This window comes from Myxine glutinosa, chromosome 4, assembly GCF_964187855.1.
Source record: "Myxine glutinosa chromosome 4, kmMyxGlut1.1, whole genome shotgun sequence".
NCBI classification, from domain to species: domain Eukaryota; kingdom Metazoa; phylum Chordata; class Myxini; order Myxiniformes; family Myxinidae; genus Myxine; species Myxine glutinosa.
Window position 1 is genome coordinate 50,620,283 of NC_136264.1, and position 12,122 is coordinate 50,632,404.

The following is a 12,122-nucleotide window of genomic DNA, read 5'->3' on the forward strand; positions in this document are numbered from 1 at the left end:
ATGCTCGCAATAATAGAATGGTATCACCCCATGTGCTCGCAATAACAGAATCGTATCACCCCACATATTCGCAATAACGGAATGGTATCGCCTCACATGCTCGCAATAACAGAATGGTATCACCCAATGTGCTCGCAATAACAGAATGGTATCGCCCCACATGTTCGCTATAACAGAATGGTATCTCCCCATGTGCTCGCAATAACAGAATGGTATCGCCCGCCCCATGTGCTCGCAATAACAGAATGGTATCACCCCATGTGCTCGCAATAAACGAATGGTATCACCCCATGTGCTCGCAATAACAGAATGGTATCGCCCCATGTGCTCACAATAACAGAATGGTATCACCCCATGTGCTCGCAATAACAGAATGGTATCGCCCCATGTGCTCACAATAACGGAATGGTATCGCCCCATGTGCTCGCTATAACAGAATGGTATCGCCCCATGTGCTCGCAATAACAGAATGGTATCGCCCCACATGTTCGCAATAATGGAATGGTATTGCCCCATGTGCTCGCTATAACAGAATGGTATCGCCTCATGTGCTCGCAATAACAGAATGGTATCGCCCCACATGTTCGCAATAACGGAATGGTATCGCCTCACATGCTCGCAATAACAGAATGGTATCGCCCCACATGTTCGCAATAACAGAATGGTATCGCCCCACATGTTCACAATAACAGAATGGTATCGCCTCACATGATCGCAATAACAGAATGGTATCGCCCCACATGTTCACAATAACAGAATGGTATCGCCTCACATGATCGCAATAACAGAATGGTATCGCCCCACATGTTCGCAATAACAGAATGGTATTGCCCCACGTGCTCGCAATAACAGAATGGTATCACCCCATGTGCTCGCAATAACAGAATGGTGTCGCCCCATGTGCTCGCAATAACAGAATGGTATCACTCAATGTGCTCGCAATAACAGAATGGTATCGCCCCACATGTTCGCTATAACAGAATGGTATCGCCCCACATGTTCGCAATAACAGAATGGTATCGCCCCACATGTTCGCAATAACAGAATGGTATCGCCCCACATGTTCGCAATAACAGAATGGTATTGCCCCACATGTTCGCAATAACAGAATTGTGTCGCCCCATGTGCTCGCAATAACAGAATGGTATCACTCAATGTGCTCGCAATAACAGAATGGTATCGCCCCACATGTTCGTATCGCCCCACATGTTCGCAATAACGGAATGGTATCGCCTCACATGCTCGCAATAACAGAATGGTATCGCCCCACATGTTCACAATAACAGAATGGTATCGCCCCATGTGCTCGCAATAATAGAATGGTATCACCCCATGTGCTCACAATAACAGAATAGTATCACCCCATGTGCTCGCTATAACAGAATGGTATCACCCCACATGTTCGCAATAAGAGAATGGTATCGCCCCATGTGCTCGCAATAACAGAATGGTATCGCCCCACATGTTCGCAATAATGGAATGGTATTGCCCCATGTGCTCGCTATAACAGAATGGTATAGCCTCATGTGCTCGCAATAACAGAATGGTATCGCCCCACATGTTCGCAATAACGGAATGGTATCGCCTCACATGCTCGCAATAACAGAATGGTATCGCCCCACATGTTCGCAATAACAGAATGGTATCGCCCCACATGTTCACAATAACAGAATGGTATCGCCTCACATGATCGCAATAACAGAATGGTATCGCCCCACATGTTCGCAATAACAGAATGGTATCGCCCCACATGTTCGCAATAACAGAATGGTATTGCCCCATGTGCTCGCAATAACAGAATGGTATCGCCCCATGTGCTCGCAATAACAGAATGGTGTCGCCCCATGTGCTCGCAATTACAGAATGGTATCGCCCCATGTGCTCGCAATAACAGAATGGTATCGCCCCACGTGTTCGCAATGACGGAATGGTATCGCCCCACATGTTCGCAATAACAGAATGGTATCGCCCCACATGTTCGCAATAACGGAATGGTATCGCCTCACATGCTCGCAATAACAGAATGGTATCGTCCCTCATGTTCGCAATAACAGAATGGTATCGCCCCACATGTTCGCAATAACCATTGCAATAACCATATCCTGGTGTGTACCCCGGTTTAGAATAGGTACACCGTTTCCCTGTGCATCGTAAGAGGCGACTAAGGGTTGGCGTCAGGAAGGGCATCCGGCCATATAAACATTGCCGCAAAAAGGGAACCATGATTGTCATGGGGCCCGGAAGGCTAACCCCCACTCTAGTGGGGAAAATGGCCTTAAAACGATCATTCATATTCATTCATTCCACATGTTCGCAAAAACAGAATGGTATCGCCCCACATGTTCGCAATAACGGAATGGTATCACCCCACGTGCTCGCCATAACGGAATGGTATCGCCCCACATGTTCGCAATAACAGATTGGTATCGCCCCACATGTTCGCAATAACGGAATGGCATCACCCCACATGTTCGCAATAACAGAATGGTATCTCCCGCATGCTTGCCATTTGAGAACTGCCGCCAAAACAAGCTAGCTTGACGTTTGGTGGGACAACTCATATTCACGCAAGATAAATAAACGTGTCTTTCGACTGAACAATAAATAAGAACATTTCCAAGCTGGCCTGCAAAGCCAGTCGCCGACTGCTTATAATCTGTCCTGTGAAGTCCTTCCTTGGCACACCTGAGCTCCTCACCACATACAAGGCTTTCAGCCACAGCTCAATGGAATACTGTTCCCCCCTCGGGGCCGGCGCTCCTGCCTCACACCTAGCTCTGCTTCACGCTGTTGAACCCAAAGCTTTCAGAATCATTGGAATCTCCCTGATGAAGCTATCTCTGAGGGCCTTTCACTCACTCACCACAGGCAGGTTGGTGGTTTTTCTATCTTCTACCGACTCCTCTCCGGCCTTGCTCCCCCAGCTCTCTCTGTGCTCTGTCCCTCAAATATTCCTGCAGGACGCACAAGATCTGCCAGCAACCAGTGGCGGATTAACCAATGGGCACACTGGGCACGTGCCCAGGGCCCCAGGATCGAGGGAAAATATATTTGCTATTAAGCATTCAAATGTTCAATAACCAGATCCACCACTATAATATGAAACACCTCATTTTAGATCCTGTAACATACTGTGATGTCATATAATTTTCCGGGCTCCGCCACCTGTTGGGCACTCCGAGTGCTTTTTCCTGTGTCATCACTTCCGGGAATAAACCGCTGTTTGGACCCTTGGTTGGTGTCTCTGAATCCCTCAATTTGTGATGCCATCAGTCTCATAAAGACCGTACAGTGGCGACGAGGAGCTGGACTGTGTGTTCGAGCTCACGTGTGGTGTTTTATTTTGACGATGGCAGTCGCTGAGATTGGGATTTGGAGTGAATTCAATCCGAGTTCAGGTGACTGGGTAGATTTTCGCGACAGACAGGACGAGTATTTCGTTGCCAATGGAATTTATGGCACTGATGATGCACCTCGACGTCTTGTGCTATTTTGCTGTCTGTGTGCGGATCCCAGACCTACAGGTTGATGAAGTTTCTCCTATCACCAGAAAAACCCCATGACAAGTCATACGCTGCACTGGTTGAGTTGGTGCAGACACTACAAACCCAAGGGGGAAAATCGTGTCAAGGTACAAGTTTTATACACACCAAAGAAGTGAGGGCCAATCGGCAAGTGAGTTTGCAGCTGATCTCAGACGTCTGGCTGAACACTGTGAGTTTGTAGCTGATCTCAGACGTCTGGCTGAACACTGTGAGTTTGTAGCTGATCTCAGATGTCTGGCTGAACACTGTGAGTTTGTAGCTGATCTCAGACGTCTGGCTGAACATTGTCAGTTTGACGCAAGACTGGACAAGATGCTGAGAGACTTTTTTGTAATTGGAATTAACAGTCATTCCAACTCGCGTAAACTGCTCTCTGAGACAGATCCAGACCTCAAGAAGGTTACCGACATTGCCACTGCGTGTATGCAAGCTGATGAGAGTCTACGGGTCATCACAAGGTCAATGCCGGATGTGCACAGAGTCACAACCTATGAAGAGAAGTATCGGATTTCTCGACCTCCATCTACCCATGAGATGTACCATTCCAAGAAGACTGGCGGCATGACTTGCTGGCGTTGCATTGGTGGACATGGCGAATTCCAATGTCGTCATAAACAATTTACGTATGGAACGTCAGTCGGTATGGGCTGTGGGAGGAGAGGGGATCTGCAAGCCCAATGCCCCAAACCCACTGCTTCCACTCACCATGTCAATGTCGACAATGACAATGCAGAGCCAACTGATCGCATGTTTCATGTAACCAACAGCACATCAGTCGCTACCACAGTCAAACATGAGAATTATTCAGTTTTCTCTGTGGACACCAGGAATGTCTGAACTTCAATTTGGACTTCAATTTCTCTGAACCTCCATTTGTTGTGATGGTGACAATAGATCATTCTTTGGTGGAAATGGATTGTGCCTGTGATCGGCTCAGCCATTGTGTCCGTTGAGTACGATGGTGTGTCCCACGCTTTACCATTGCTTGTCACAAAGGGCAAGGGTCCGGCTTTGTTTGGCAGAGACTGGTTAAAGGTCATCAGACTCAACTGGCATAATGTGAACCATGTGTCCACCAATGCTGGATGCGCATTGATTGTCGACAAGTATTCTGATATATTTTGTGATGGTGTGGGCACTTTTAAAGGCACCAATGTTAAGATTCATGTGGATTCCGAGGCTAGGCCTATTTTCCATTGGGGAAGACCTGTACCGTACATGATGCGAGCAAAACTTGAGCAGGAGCTTGATTGTCTTCTGTATGAAGGAATAATCACCCCAGTTGAATACTCCGACTGGGCTGCCCCAATTATACCTATGCTGAAAGCTGATGGGAGCTTACGTATCTGTGGGGACTACAAGATTACCATAAATCGTCATTCAAAACTGGATGGATATCCTATGAACCAAGGCCGTGGACCTGTTCATGGCTCTCATGGGAGGTGAGACATTTACAAGGTTAGACCTGACTAATGCTTATGCACAAATGGAACTTTCAGACGGATCTAAAACTTTCATCTGTATCAATATACACCATGGACTGTTCGTGTACAATCGATGCCCTTTTGGCATTCGGTCCGCCGCACCCATTTTTCAGTGAAAAAAGGAAAACCTATTAAGAACCGTACCCAGCACGGTTGTGTTTCAGGATGATGTATTGGTTAAAGGTGGGCGCGATTCGGAAAATGTTAAGTCCGCTTACCGCTTATCCGCTCCGCCAGCCCGTGTAGTCCGATTCGCTTATCCGCTTTAGCGGCCGAAAATCTTAGTCCGCTTACCGCTTATCCGCTTATCCGCTTCGATTCGATTTTTAAAAAGCGCTTCGACGTTTTTAAAGCGATTTTTGACGTTTCTAAAGGGAATTTAATGCTTTTTAAGCCTAAATAGCCATTTCTAACTACTACAAAGACAAACAAAGCTTTTAAGATCAAAAATATACATTTTTATTTAAATAAAATTTATTCAAAATTTATTGAAATAAAGTTTTCCACTCGACTCTACTCTACTCTACAGTTAATTTAAATATAATTTTAATATATGCAAGTTACATTAAAGAAAAATCAATTTGCCCATCCTTTCTTTGACAAGAGAGTCTACTAGTCAACAGACTAGCAGTCTGTTGACTAGTCCTCGTCTTCCTCCTCCACCTCGTGGGCCTTCTTGAGGATTTGGAGGTTGCCCTTCATGAAGACGAGGGCCTCGAAGTTAGGTGCAGCCAGGGCCGACCTCTTAGGCCTGAGGATGTCCGACCCGTAGCTGAACACGCGCTCGACCGAGGCAGAGTCAGAAATCTCTCCATCTTGACGTTATTGCCGCTCTAGCGTCCAATAAAATATTCAGTTTTCACTTATTATTCACTTAAATAAATATTCACAATTCTAGAGTAACGGCTCAGGCTAACAGCTGATTTGGCGAATCGCGATGCGCTTTAATTTTTCGGTAGTCTGCTTACGCTTATCCGCTTCGGTTTCCGGGGGTTGTTCCGATTCGCTTATCCGCTTCGAAAACGTTAGTCCGCTGCAGTGGATAAGCGGATAAGCGGACTTTCGAAGCGGACCGCCCACCTTTGGTATTGGTGACCAGTCGGTCAGACCAGAAACACCTCCAGAACCTGAATGAAGTGCTAAGTGCTTGTCTCCATCGTGAGAAATGTATCTTCATGGCCCCTGATGTTGAGTACTTGGGTCATCGCATCATGCGGAAAGGCATTTTGCCCTCACCAGGTAAAGTGGAAGCTATCAAGAATGCTTCCGCTCCCACTAATATTGCTGAGCTTCGGGCTTTTCTCGAAATGTTAACCTACTTTGGTAATTTCCTACAAAACATGAGTACTGTCTTGTGGTGTTTTATCACGTTGCACAAAGATGTTCATTGGAAATGGGGTTCTGCTCAAGAGAAGGCTTTCGGGGATGCAAAACCCCTGTTATGCACTTCACCATTGCTTGTACATTACGACCCTACAAAAGAGCTCATGTTGAGCTGTGACATTTCATCTTATGGAGTAGGTTGTGCACTATTGCAAACCAACGATGCTGGTCTTTTGCAACTGGTTGCATATGCATCGAGGAAACTGTCAAGTATGGAACGTCGGTATGGGCAGGTTGACCACGAGGCACTTTCTTGCATTTTTGGAGTAGGTAAAATGCACCAGTACCTTTATGGCCAACATTTCATTTTGGAAACTGACCACAAACCCCTCCTCGGTCTGTTGGGGGAGGATAAGGCAGTATCACCGACTTCATCTGGTCGGGTGCAATGTTGAGCTCTAACCATTACTGATTATGACTACAAGCTTGTGTACAGGCCAGGACGTGAAATGTATTGTGCAGATGCATTGAGTCGTCTACCGCTTCCAGAAACCATTGAGGAACCACCTCTACCTGGTAATATTGTTCATCTGCTGTCTCAGGTTGTTCATGAGAAAGCACCTGTCACTGCAAAGCAAATTGCAAGAGGTACGAGCGACGATCCTACACGGTCTCATGTCAGACGCTGTGTCTTGTCGGGTGATTGGTCATCTTGTACAAGTGAAGCTAAACCGTATCTAAACAGGAGTTGTCAGTTGACGTGGATTGCCTCCTTTGGGGGAAGTCGTATCATCATCCCACCTAAACTACATGGAACTACATGATGCTCACCCCGGGATGGTCACTATGAAAACTATAGCCAGAGCTCACATGTGGTGGCTAAATTTAGATGATGACATAGAAACCTGTGTACGTCATTGTCACACATGTCACGTTAACGCTAAGTCACAGCCGGAAGCACCACTTGAAATGTGGTCATGGCCAGTTAAACCTTGGTTGAGGTTACACATTGATCATGCTGGACCTTTCTTCGGCAAGTTGTTCCTTGTTGTCGTTGATGCCCACTCAAATCGGGAAATGAATGTAAATGATCCTGTGTTTGTTTTCAATGCCGGCCTTGGTGAGAAGTGGTCGTCTGGGTTGTTCTCAATGCCGGCCTTGGTGAGAAGTGGTAGTCTGGGTTGTTCTCAATGCCGGCCTTGGTGAGAAGTGGTTGTCTGGGTTGTCCTCAAAGCTGGCCTTGGTGAGAAGTGGTTGTCTGGGTTGTTCTCAATGCCGGCCTTGGTGAGAAGTAGTTGTCTGGGTTGTTCTCAATGCTGGCCTTGGTGAGAAGTGGCTGTCTGGGTTGTTCTCAATGCCGGCCTTGGTGAGAAGAAGTTGTCTGGGTTGTTCTCAATGCCGGCCTTGGTGAGAAGTGGTTGTCTGGGTTGTTCTCAATGCCGGCCTTGGTGAGAAGTGGTTGTCTGGTTTGTTCTCAATGCCGGCCTTGGTGAGAAGTGGTTGTCTGGGTTGTTCTCAATGCTGGCCTTGGTGAGAAGTGGTTGTCTGGGTTGTTCTTAATGCCGGCATTGGTGAGCAGTGGTTTTCTGGGTTGTTCTCAATGCAGGCCTTGGTGAGAAGTGGTTGTCTGGGTTCTCAATGTCGGCCTTGGTGAGCAGTGGTTGGCTGGGTTGTTCTCAATGTAGGCCTTGGTGAGAAGTGGTTGTCTGGGTTGTTCTCAATGCCAGCCTTGGTGAGAAGTGGTTGTCTGGGTTGGTCTCAATGCAGGCCTTGGTGAGAAGTGGTTGTCTGGGTTGTTCTCAATGCCGGCCTTGGTGAGAAGTGGTTGTCTGGGTTGTTCTCAATGCCGGCCTTGGTGAGAAGTGGTTGTCTGGGTTGTTCTCAATGCCAGCCTTGGTGAGAAGCGGTTGTCTGGGTTGTTCTCAATGCAGGCTGTCATGTATGAAGTGCAAATATTCACCGTTGTATCCCTACACCGTGACCGCATTGTATCCCTACGCCCCAGCTCGGATGGCGCTGAGGTGAATCGGGCCTGTATCGGCAGAGTGAATAAACGTGTACGACAATTGATCGTAGTTTGTCGAGATACCTTACATGGCGACGAGGATAAACATCTAGATTCTAGACCATGACTTCTTTCGGCCATATCGATGAATTCGACCCTCATGAGGGGGATTTTGACACGTATTCTGAGCGGTTGTCTTTTTACTTTGAGGCGAACGGCATCGCGACCGAAGCCCGGATGAAGGCCATCTTCCTGTCCGTTTGCGGAGGTGAGACGTTCACACTTGTTAAAAACCTGATTCGGCCTCGGACAATCCAGGAGCTCATGTATGCAGAGTTCAAGGCCGCTTTGAAGGAACATTGTAATCCATCTCCTTCAGTCATCCTGTGTCGGTTTAATTTTTACATGTGCAGACAGCAGCAAGGTCAGTCGATCGCAGACTTCATCGCACACCTCAAAAAACTGTCACATCTGTGTGAGTTTGGGGACACGATTGATGACATGCTCCGTGATTTGCTGGTGGTTGGCATGTCCGATGACCGCACTCGTAGACGCCTGCTTGCGGAGAGAAGACTGACGTTCCAAAATGCCAGAGACACCGCCATTTCCATGGAAGGTGCTGAACGCAACGCTACAAGCATCGGTGCCACTCGCTCGTCTGGTACCAGCCCTGCTGTGAATCGGTTGGATCATGTTCAGCCAAAACGTTGGAACAAGACTCCCCGTCAGAAGCCAGTGCAGTCTCAAACCCACAACAAATGTTTTCGGTGCAACGGAAAGCACTCTCCGGAGACGTGTTGGTTCAAAGATGCCACCTGCCATTTCTGTTCGAAAACTGGCCATATTGTTCCATCTTGCATCACTTGCAAATCGGGAAAAGGAAAAGCTGCTGACAAGATTCATCAGTTTATCGGTTCGGAGGAACCTGAGCTTGACCAGGTGAGCTCTGTTTCCGACAACTCAGAATCGTATGACCTGCTTCATATTGATTCTCACCATAGGCGGGACCCTCTTCTTGCCAATGTTGTTGTCAACAATCGACCATTGCAAATGGAAGTCGACACTGGTGCGGCCGTCTCGCTCATCAGCCATGCTGTTTTCACAAACCTGTGGAGTGATGCTGACCGACCCCATTTGAAACCTACTACCTATGGACTCTCCACCTATACAGGTGAGAAGATTGTTCCCTGCGGTACATGTGACGTCAGGGTGGGCTACGATAACCGTGAGTTTCACCTACCCCTGATCGTCATTCCTGTAAAGGGCCCTTCCTTACTCGGTAGGAACTGGTTGAGCATAATTCGACTGAAGTGGAAAAGCATTCATCAACTCCGGGCAGCCAACGTTTCTCCTACCGCAGCATACACCCTCAAAAATGTGCTGGATACGTACCCGGATGTCTTCAAGGATGAGCTTGGAACCTTGAAAGGACATACGGCTAAACTCAGGGTTGACCGGGATGCCAATCCTATATTTTGCAGGGCTCGCCCAGTCCCTTTCGCCCTGCGTGAGCGGATTGACAAGGAACTGGATCCTCTTGAAAATCTGGGGATCATCGAGCAAATCCAGTATGCCGAATGGGCGGCGCCCATCGTTCCGGTCATAAAATCGGACCAGTCCATCCGCATATGTGGAGATTATAAAATGACCGTGAACAAGTGTTCTTCATTGGATAAATATCCAATCCCGAGGATCGAAGACCTCTATGCTCGTCTCACGGGAGGCAAGACTTTTACGAAACTCGATCTCAAATCCGCCTATCTACAGCTCCGCTTGGACGAGAATTCGAAACAGTATCTTACCATCAACACGCATCGTGGGTTGTACAGGTACCACCGACTTAGTTTTGGAGTGAAATCTGCACCTGGAATTTATCAGTGTGTCATGGACAGTTTGTTTGCCGCCGAACGCAACGTCGTTTGTTACCAGGATGATATTCTGGTTACTGGTCGTACGGACGCGGAACATCTACAAAACCTGGAGAGAGTTCTGAAGAAGATTTTGGACTCCAGCCTACGTTTGCGTCGAGACAAGTGCAAGTTTATGGTGCCATCAGTCACGTACCTGGGTCATACGATTGATGCCGAGGGTCTACACCCGACAGATGAGAAAGCCCGAGCTATCAAGGATGCTCCTGCTCCACAAGACGTGACCGAATTGAAGCCATACCTCGGTTTGCTTCAGTTCTATGGTCCTTACATCCCGAATGTGACTGACGTTTTGGGCCCCCTTTATCGGCTTTTGAGGAAAGGAGTCTCCTGGAGCTGGGGATCCACTGAACAAAAGCATTCCAGACCTCTAAGGATCTGCTCAAATCGTCCAATGTCCTCGTTCATTTTGATCCAGAGAAGGATCTTCTGCTGACATGCGATGCCTGTCGGTATGGAGTGGGGAGTGTATTATCACACGTGATGCCTGATGGTATGGAAAGACCGGTTGCATTTGCATCCAGAACATTGTCCCCGGCAGAGAAGAACTATTCCCAACTTGACAAGGAAGGATTGGGAATCGTTTTCGGCGTCAGCAAATTTCGCCAGTACCTTCTTGGACATCATTTCACGATTCGCACTGATCACAAGCCGCTGATCAGTCTGTTTGGTCCAACTAAGGCGACATCTGACACACTACCGCCCAGGATCATCCGCTGGTCCCTGTTTCTCGCTGCTTATGACTACACCATATGTTATAAGCCCGGTTTGTCTATAACAAATGCAGATGCCATGAGTCGGTTACCCCTTCCAGAATCCGTTGATGATTCGCCGACACCAGGATCCATTATCGCACTGATGGATCATCTGGAAGATTGTGCTGTCGATTCCGGCCAGATCCGCACTCATACTCGACGAGACCCCGTTCTGTCCAGAACTGTCCAGGCTGTACAGTGTACAGCTTGGATGGTATTTGCTACCTGAGGGTGACCCAGATTTTGCGGCTTTTAAAGCACGTAAAAACGAACTCAGCGTGGAAAATGGTTGCCTACTCTGGGGATGTCGTGTCGTGATCCTGAAAAATCTGCGTTCCAGGGTCATGGATGAAATCCATGACTGTCACCCCGGGATTGTGAAGATGAAGTCACTCGCCAGAAACTATGTGTGGTGGCCGAATCTTGATACTGATATCGAACATCATTGTTCGACATTGTTACCCCTGCCAGAGCACCCGGAATACACCTGCGAAAGCGCCACTGCATCCCTGGGAATGGCCCAGCGAACCGTGGCATCGCCTACATCTCGATTATGCCGGGCCTATTAACGGCAGCATGATTCTAATAATTACGGACGCGCACACAAAATGGATTGATGCCTATGTGACGCGTGGTACTACGTCAACCATTGTCATCGAAAGACTCAGACACTGTTTTGCCACTCATGGTCTGCCCAGGATGATCGTGCGTGATAACGGTTCATGTTTTTCCAGTTCCGAGTTTGCCGAGTTCACACGTCGGAACGGCATCAAACATAAGTTTGTCAGCCCACATCACCAGGCTTCAAATGGCTTGGCCGAACGATCCGTGGGAATCATCAAATCCGGATTGCAGAAACTTCAGGAGGGAACCCTGGAAACAAAGCTTTCTCGTCTCCTGTTCAAATACCGCATCACGCCACAATCAACAACCGGTGCAGCTCCGTCTGAGTAATTGATGAAACGACACGTGAGATCGACACTTGACAATCTCAAACCAGACATATCATCAAATGTTTATCAGAGCCAGCTTAATCAAAAGTTGGTGCACAATAAGACGTCCAACAGTCGATGTATCAACAT